The following is a 10147-nucleotide window of genomic DNA, read 5'->3' on the forward strand; positions in this document are numbered from 1 at the left end:
ACACTCAAAACGACGTAGTTTTGAGTGTTCTCACCATAAGGGAGTGTTCTCATCTAAGGGAGGGTTCTCACTTGATCCCTCCCCTATTTACATGTACTACAAAATACAACCTTTTTTTTACTTTTCTCTAAATGTAATATTTAATAATAAACTTGTTTATAAATTGTAAAGGAAAGCAGAGAAAATTATGCAAATATTTGAATTAAGCGACCCAACTCAATCTAATTAATTCATCTCTTATATGGATTGAATTCAACTCAACTCACATATAAAACTATTAAAATAAAAATATACCAAGGTGGATTGAACTGGTTATATTTTTTATTGCGCTCTTACGTGGAGACAATTATATGGATGAAGATGGAGATCCAGTAGGATGAGAGAGGTCCTCATCCCCGTTTCTGTTTTTTTTTTCATTTCTACCATATGGGGAAAATAAATTGAAATTCTTCATTTCTATTGGAACGAATAATCTCAGTCACATTTGCAATTCTAATTATGACCCTCTAACTTAACATTACACTTTAATCCTTCAACTTTGATTTTGTAAAAAAAAAAGTGAACAAACTTAACATAACTATATCACTCTACCAAAATCTGGTATTTATCCTCAATTTGCCAGGTTATCGGGACATACACCGGAGCCAAATATTTCTTATCCATCTTAATTAACAAGAACTTAATCCATACACGGAGAAAAATTGCTTAACTGGAATGGATGATTAGATGGTTCGATGAATAACGAGGATGGCATAGTTGTTGGATGGTTAGGACACCTTATCTTTAGAGATAAAGAAGGACGTGAACTTTTTGTATGTCGTCCTTACTTTTTTTGAAACATTTCCAATTGTTTTGGTAGGCAGAGATGGAATTATTAGTCTATGATCCTTTTCGAAAGGCAAAATCGAAGTATAATGTCGAACAAGTATGTGTAACTGTTGAGTTCTATGATGGTGAAAATTTTGAATTAGGCGCTCAACTAGGTGAAAATTTTGAATTAGATCGTGCTACTTTGAAATCCAATGGTGTTTTTCGTAGCATAGGGGTTGGTTTACTTTTGGACATCCTTCGTTCGCTCTGCTCTTTTTCTTCCGACACATTTGGCATGGTACTCGAACTTTGTTCCGAGATGTTTTTGCTAGGATTGATCCAAATTTAAATGCTCAAGTGGAATTTGGAGCATTCCAAGAACTTGGAGATCCAACTACAAAAAGATAAATAGTTTGATACAGTATTTGATCTCTTAGTTTTCGCCTCTATTTTGACTTCTTCACCCACCGCCGTGATTGAATGAGAATATATAAGAGACTCATGAGATTAACGTGAGGGGGTAGGGATGACTATATTTCTTAGAGCGAACTATAAACGGATATGAAGCACATGGATACAAGTTATGCCTTGAAATGAAAGAAAATTCCAAATCAGCTTTGTCTACGAACAAGGAAGCTATACGTAATGCAACTAAAAATCGCATGGAGAGTCGATCCTGGCATAGGATGAAGGCTAGTGGCATGCTTAACACATGCAAGTCGGACCGAAAGTGGTGTTTCCAATGGTGGACAGGTGACTAATGCGCTATGATTTAGCTTTATATAATTAATTGCCACTTAATTTGTGGGGACTTTTGATCAAAAAGTCAGGCACATATCCCTTTATAATCAAACTAATACAAACAATTCGCTGCACTAAAATCTGATCCCATTATAGAGAAAGAATAGATTGAGATGGGAATTGGAGGGCTCTTTATCTCGGAGGGCCTGATTAAAATATATTTCGGATTGAAGGTCCCTTAAATTAGATGTCCTAAGTGTTCGCATAGGCCGACTCCGACTATGGTTATTAGTCAATGTAATGAATGTTCACAAAAGAGTCAATAATGATGTTGAGTTGTTTTAAACTTGTTTCACCACCTCCATCGCTTTTGGGAATTCAGGACATTTTAGCAACATTTCATCGTAGTTCTTTCGATATACAAATCACCTGCCAAAAGTATATAATTTCGAGATTGAATACTAAAACTTTCATGGAAGGATTATCGATGTAGTCCCTGAATGGCTTCCACCAATCTTGGGCTACATTAACATCGATGTTAAATGACTCCAATTGAATTTTCTTTCTGAGATTGATGGGTGGCCTTGCTGTTTCATAAGGATCATTTTGTACATCGTCTTCTTGAAAATTTTCATGCCCGAAGCAATCTGTGCTAGCTCGTCTGCTTCCCAATTTTTTCCTCTAGGAATATTCTCGAGATTAATGTCGTTGAACTTCTCCAAAATTTAAAGGGCGAATGCAAAATACATTACAAAGGATAAATTGGCACATTTATATTCCTCAGTCAAGTGTCGAATTACCAACTGTGAATGTCCAAACTTTTTACTTTTTTTGCTCCGAAATCAATTAGAATTTTGCATCCTTATAAATTCACTTTTAAAAAATTATCTATAATTATGTCAAGTAATGATTTTGAATTATGTAAAACTAGTAAAATCAGTATTTTTAATATATTTTAAGGATTAGAATTTATAAATTAGAAATCTAGAATATATTTTATAGGGTTTATGATTTATGAATTGGAGTTTAGAATTTTTAAATTATGATGTAAAATCATAACACAGTAAAACCTCTATATATGAATACACTTGCACTACGCCAAAACCCTCTTTAGATGACGGTTAAAAACCGTCGTCCCGCATGATATAAATCTGTCACAAGGCTCGCTGTCGTCTGTTAAGGCATCAAATGACGGTCACGTTCTGTCATCCGTAATAGCCTCACATGACAGCGACCAAATAGTGACCTGTCATCTGACCACTAATTATATGACGGTTTATCTAATAACAATTGTCACCGAATATATGTTCTCATGACACCATTTTTTAAATAATCTGTCAGAATATTAAGTTAAAATGGAGGTGTTATGTTAATGTTATGACAATTTTTGTTTTCTCGACTGTCATCATAACGTAATTCACATGATATAATTTGTACTAAATTCTGTCGTTGGAACGTAATTAGTATGGCAGTTTGTTATCAGTTTTGTATCGTTAGATAGAAAGTAAGATGACATTTTCTTATAAGAATTTTGTCATTGTTTTTTTTTTTTTGGTTTTTACCTCTTCCATGAACCTGTATATATAACCAAAGTAGATTGCAAATAATGTGCAAATAACATTTATATATAACAATAAACTTGTACATATGTGAAGATCACAATCCTAACCAAAAAAATTATTCTGATCATTATGCATATAAATATAAAGAAGCAAAAGGGTTGCTTCTCTTACACCATTTTTCATTTCTTGTAAAGAAACATTTCATATAATCAAACCCTCTATTAACATAGCCAAATGTGAAAGAACATTGACACAAACTGAAATCACATTTCAGGATGAAACTGAAGCAATCAGCAAGCACAAATATTATGATGAACATATCTGCAGCCTGTACTATGAAACTTCAATATATGTTATGCATCTTGATGCATCAAGTTCAATGAGTGATCAAACAGAGATTGAAAAATATGGTTCGAGATCAAACAGGGATTGAAAAATAAAATTATCTGGACTAACAAACAACAAAGCCACATAATTAGTGCATTAAATACCTGGCCAGGTCTTAATTACTCTTCATAATAGTATACCTTGACAATCCTATCAACATAATCCGCAAAAAGCTTTCCTTTCCAATACACCAAATAGCTCACAGCAGAACTACTTGTTATTGATCTGATCGGTCTGGTATCTACTTCAAAATCTGATTACATATATAGTGAAAACAAACTCTAATTTCACAACTTTAATTGTAAAATTGGGAAATAATTAGATTGGTGTGATTAAGGGACAAAAAAGCAAAGAAGGATATTTATACATGTACTAGTATTTATACATGTTACCCATATGATTATCATCTCCACTTTTTTCTATATATAAGACAAATATCTTCTTACAAACCAAAAAACAAACTTCTTTTGAATTTGAACTTACAGCAAAATATATATAATTCCAAACTATCCTAATTAAAGAGAGGATAATCATTTTGTCTTTGTATAGATTAGAAATGGGTGAAGTGAATTATTAAAGTTATAGAGGAAACATATTGATACGTAGTCTTTGCTAGTTGTGTCTCCTTTCGACTGCATGCTTCTCTAAATAACATAACATGCTTTCATCAAAACATGTATATTTGCTTAATTACATAGCCAAAATCTGAATTTATTGATCTTCATCAGCATTTGATAGTAACCACATAAAGCAAACATCTTTGAGCCATGGCAACACATGCCATTAGTTATGCAAATTAGAAGGATTCACCAAAAGCACATGCTAGCAAGGTCAAATTAGCAAATCCTAGAAATATGGGAATATATCATAACGGAACATCAAAAGGGATCGTTTATAAGAGATGAAGATGAAGGTCACAATAACCAATTATACACAAGCATACACGCATACATACACATGTTTTGTTGGCCTGTCTGTTGTAGAAAAGTTCAGTTAGTCATAAAAACAAACACTTGGTGTGCATTTCAGAGTTCGAAAAGTTACCTGAAGCAATTATCTAAAATCATCTATGTGAAACAATTTGAAGGAATTGACAAATCACAAGACCCAAACTACCTAGTTCAACAATAATCCAAAAACTCCTTCACAAGATCAATCACCAATTTATGCACAAAAACGCATAATAGATGACATAAATTTATTATAGCCCAAAAATTCAGATCGAACTTACCAGAACTTGAATTCAAGAAGGCCATGAACAAATGGACAGAACTTGTTAGATCCACAAGTAAGGAGACTAATGCAATCTTGGATCTGCAGATCAGCCTGGTGAGAGAGAAAAAGACAACAAAAAGATTAAACATGTAGATATTGTAGATTATATATAAACCCTATAGGAAATATACATAAATTAAGGCCACAACAAGACAGGTAAACCATCGATTCAAAATATGGGGAACCTTACCTCCAACTTTAAAATCGATCCTCTAAGAGCTGAAAAAAATGGAGGAACAAAGACCACATATAAAGCAAAGTAGGAAAAGGGAGACCATGGCTGCTCTAAGGTGTTTCCATCAACGCTTTGTTGAGAGGAGGAAAGAGAGAGAAACTATTTGGAGATCTTTAGTTTGAGGAAGAAAGATGTGGAGATAGAAAAAGAGGATATGAAATTAGAAATGAGAAGAGGGGGAATCGATTTTAGGTTTTGAGTTTTGAGCGCGCGTTAAATTTTTTGCTCTTTTTGCTCCCCCGCTTTTCTAAGTTCTGGTTGCCGCTTTTTTATTTTCGTACAACAATGACAGTCATTTATTCGAAGTGTCGTCTGATGCTTAAGTGACTTTTTCATCAAAATCGTGTTCTTTTGCGATGACAGCATATTATAACCGTAACGTCATCTGAGATGCGAATTTTTTATTTCGCCTTCCGATGATATAGAATTAAAATACTGTCACGAAACATATTCAGACGACACGAAAACAAATGTTTGTCATGTATCTTGTGTCATGTGGAAGGGAAAATGGCATAGTGTTGGGATCGGACTATTTGTATAACAATTGGGAGGTTATTACTAAATAGAGTTTGATAATGGAGATTATTATCAAGTTGAGACCAGGTTTTTTTTATAACAAAATAAAGGTTATACCTATATAGAGTATTCCTATATACATGAATATTCACATGGACCTTAATGACCAAGTGAATTTGGTCATTCACCGTTAGATCTAGGCTTATTAAATCTAAGCCGCATGATGCTTTGAATCACCACCTTAGGATTCTAATAAACCTAGATCTAATGGTGAATGACCATAGTGCATGGTTATTAAGGTCCATGTGATCAAAATGGTTCCTATATAAAGGTTTTACTGTATATAGAAAATAATGACATATTAAGAATTAAGTTTGATAATATAACTTAATTGTATTTTTGTACTTAATTTTGATATTCATGTATTTGACCCTAATATTAGAGGTGTCAAAACGGGTAAATGAGTTGACCCAGCCCATTTAATAAATGGGTCAATCCAATCTAACCCATTTAGTAGATGGGTTGAGACAACCTATTTATATATGGGTCAACATGATCCAACACATTTATTAAATGGGTTACATGGGTTGACCTATTTAACCCAATTAATAAAATCTAATTAAAAATTAGAAAAAATAAAAAAATACATAAAAGTATAAAAACGGAAAAAACTTTATAATTATAGTGGAATTTTAAAATTTTGGAATTCTAGAAATTTATAGTTCTAGATTCTAAAATTCTAGAAAATTTTGGAATTCTAGAAAATATTGGAATTCCATTATTTTTGGAATTCCATAAAATATCGGAATTCTACAATTCTAGATTTTGGAATTTAAGAAAATATTAGAATTCTAGAATTTCAGAAAATATTGGAAATTCAGATTTTGGAATTCCAGAATTTTGAAATTCTAGAATCTGAAATTTCAAAAAATACTGTAATTCATTTTAGTATTTCTGGAATTCTAGGAAATTTTGGAATTCCTAAAAATACTGAAATTCCAGAAAATACCAAAATTCTGGAATTCCACAATTCTAAAATTTCAAAAAATACTGGAATTTTAGAATTCCGGAATTCTAAAATTTCAGAAAATACTGGCATTCTGGAATTCCTAAATTCTAAAATTTTAGATAATACTGAGATTCTAGGTTCTGCAATTCTAGAATTCTGGAATTCCTGAATTCTGGATTTCTAGAATTCTCTTAAAATTTTGTATACAGTTCCAAAATTCTGAAATTCTAGATTCTGAAATTTAAGCAAATATTGGAATTCTAGTATATTCTGAAATTTCAAAAAATACCGAAATTCTAGAAAATACTGGAGTTTTATAATTTCGGAATTCCAGATTATGGAACAAAAAAAACAAATTTTGGAGGGGGGGAAATACTCCTGCATTACGGTGTTAATAGATTTGTCACGAATTTGCTAATGACACCACAACAGTATTTTTGGGACAAAAAAAACCACAGATACGATCTGTGAAAATGTGAAACCATAGAGTTTTTTTTAACTTAACCATTGATTTTATCACCTTAAAGTTTTAGATAAATTCACGTTTTTATTTTTCATATTTTTACGTTTTTCCATCTTTCATGTTTTCACGTTTTCTCAATTTTCATGTTTTTTTTTGTTAATGTTTCACAAATTATTAAATGGGTTAATGGGCAAATCCAACTAACTCACAATCCAACCCATTTATAATATGGGTTAGATGTGTTGACCCATTCATGACCCAACATATAAATAGGTCAACCCAACCCATTTATTTTATGGGTTAAGTGGGTCATTAAATGGGTTATGAACCTCTACTTAAATGGAGACATTAAACCTTTGATCATTTATTTTTTAAGAAATTAAGTCCCTGTTGAACAATATGATATATGTATATGATTCAAACTTTATTTGACTCAAACGGAACTACCATCATTCACCATTTCAAATAGATGAATGTGTCAATACACATACATACAAGCTAAAGAAAATGGATGGAAAGCTAGTGCCGAGGACCTGGAATGCAGTAGCACTAAGAAAATACTACCATTAAAGGTGCTCACACGTTGATCTTTCTTTATTTTAAGTTATATGCTTTGAAATAATAAAGATGTAATCACTAATGTCTTCGGCAAAGATAAATAAAGATGCTTATAATCATATTCTGTTAAGTAAATCATTCGGAATTTCCTTAATTGACCACACTAAAAGTCAATCTTATGCATGCTAAAAGGATTTCGATCAAAGGTCTTAAGTTGAAAAAGAATTCTTCAATGTATACACTCCCTTCTAAATACAAAGTAAAGGAGCACTTTCCCAAAACAACCAAACACGGAAGATACAGAGTGGTACGGTTAAAGAGGATATTACCTACACTTATTAAAAGAATATATATGATTAAAAACTAGCCATAACTTCACATATAAAATCATTTTGTTACATGATAAAAAATGGACAAAATCAAATAGGAGGAAGTTTGTCAGAAGAAACAGCTGAAAAAGGGGCTAAGACGGGCATTTCCTCCTCATCTGACTTAGAGTCGGATGCACTAGGAGATCTACGTCATCTACACCTTTAGGTAGGGGGAATGAAAGGTCCACTTCAGGATAAAGCTCTTTGTCACCTCCAAATTCACCCAAAACTGAAGGTCATTGTCAGTATATTGATCTTTTATGGTCCTTAGCAATTTGACTCGATAATGGTCCATCTTCATCAAACCTATCTCTCGAGCCCTTCTTACACCCTATTCTTCCTCTCCTTAACCTCTACTAACCTTCTCTAAAGTTCAGATAGATCTTCAGATTGCTTCTTAGAATAAGCTCGTAGCTTTATAGCATCAGCTTTCGCTTCCTTCAGATCTTCCAGATATAAACCTAGCTTTTCCCGAACATCAACAAGTTAAGTGGAAAACTTATTTTGCCTTATCCTCAGACTTTTAGTTGGGGTGGTCGTACCTCCAACAAATCAATCTCAAAATGGCTCACAACAGCATGTCAAGATTCTGCTTCATCCATAACTATCTTCAAAGACTCTTCAAATAAAACAAAAGAGTCGGTCACAAGTTAAGAAGAAGGAGAGACACATCCAAACAAGGTAAAAGAGATAAACATGAGCCTGACGTATACTATTCAGCTTAATAATCTCCCAATCATTTGCCTTATGAAAAAGACTACTTCTAAAGGCACCTTAACAAGCTTTGGCACTGATTTGGCTAATCTAAGGTACTCTAGACGAGGCCCAAGAGGATAACCAGCCCTATAGAGCTGCAAAGTAACAATTAGATCAGAACATACACAAAACTACCAAAACCAACACGCCCGATCAGAAAAAACTACTCATATTATAAGTGTTGAACCTGGTATATTTGCCAAGTTATCTGGGAGTAATAACTACATCTTCAGGGATCCACTACGCCCAATCAGGACTAAGGCCGAGTGCTCTCCCTTCACCTTGGGGAATGAAAGCTACAGATGAAGGAGAAAGGGGCACTTTGGGGCCTATAATAGGCTCTTCCAATAAAAGATCTTTTGGGGCCTTTATTAGACTCCTCCAATGAGGTGAGAAGTATTAAGAACTTCTATTGGTTCTGGATCTTCCTACTAAAAGACGAAGGAAGGAAAGCCTTTGGATATGGCTCTATATCACGAGGGATTCTTTTTCGGCACCTCTTAAAACCATGTTGTTATGAAGAAGGAAATTTTCATGAGTTGGCTCCGTTTTCTCCTGAGGAGAAACATATGCATACTTACCGAACCAAGCTAGCTTTTACTTTCTCCTAAGAGAAGCTACTGACTTATATGGCTGAGAACATGCCATTCACCCAGGGCATAGTTTATAAAGAGGGGACTGCTCAACACCACAAGTTTCTCGCATGTGTGTATTTATGTCTTATTCTTTTAATTCATTGATTCCTATGGTGCAAGCTCTAACATGAGTACTCTCTTGAAAACATTACTAACTCGCCAACTGGCCAAACGGAAAGCTATTGAGGAGGCGAATAAGGCTTCTTATAATTGATCTGCATCTCTGCCCATGGGATGAACTTCCTCTTCTTCTACCTCAGGCTCTTCCAACTTTATGGGAGTTTTAATGGCTGGAATTGCGATTCCTACCTCTAGTGAGTTTCTAATTGATTTTTTATTTGTCCACGTGTTTAAAAGGATAAGAACAGCTCCAAAAGATAAGAACGACCCAAAAAATATGTATTATAAATAACAAGACTTCGGGAAAGGCCCCCAAAAGAATGAAAAGTTAAACATTCCTTTTAACTTTTCATTTTTTAGGAGTGCATGCCTCGACTTTTGCTTACACTATCGAGCATGTGGTGGGTAATATTGAGCCTATTGCTACTATTTCGATGTCTTATTTTGCGTCTCCTAACCCTCATGGAGTACAGTTTGCACATGAGCCTGCTTTTTTTTGGTAGAGCCTTCTATGCCTAATGAGGACGTGGCCGCAGAAGTGGAAGTTCCTCTAAAGGATAAAGCGCATGTAAATAGCAAGGCTTCGGGAAAGGCCCCAAATCTGATGTTACAAGGTTGTTCTTGTTTTTTAGGGTCGTTCTTATTTTTTAGGGGCGTTTCTCGAAGCCTTGTTATTTACATGCTCTTTATCCTTCAGAGAAACTTCCAC

The 10147-nt window shown here is 33.9% G+C and overlaps 1 pseudogene; it reads left to right on the forward strand.

Moving 5' to 3' along the window:
- The first annotated feature begins 734 nt into the window (after positions 1-734).
- LOC136227181 (photosystem II CP47 reaction center protein-like) lies at positions 735-1218 on the forward strand (annotated as a pseudogene).
- The last annotated feature ends 8929 nt before the right edge of the window (positions 1219-10147 follow it).

The sequence above is a fragment of the Euphorbia lathyris genome, chromosome 4 (assembly GCF_963576675.1).
Source record: "Euphorbia lathyris chromosome 4, ddEupLath1.1, whole genome shotgun sequence".
NCBI lineage: Eukaryota > Viridiplantae > Streptophyta > Magnoliopsida > Malpighiales > Euphorbiaceae > Euphorbia > Euphorbia lathyris.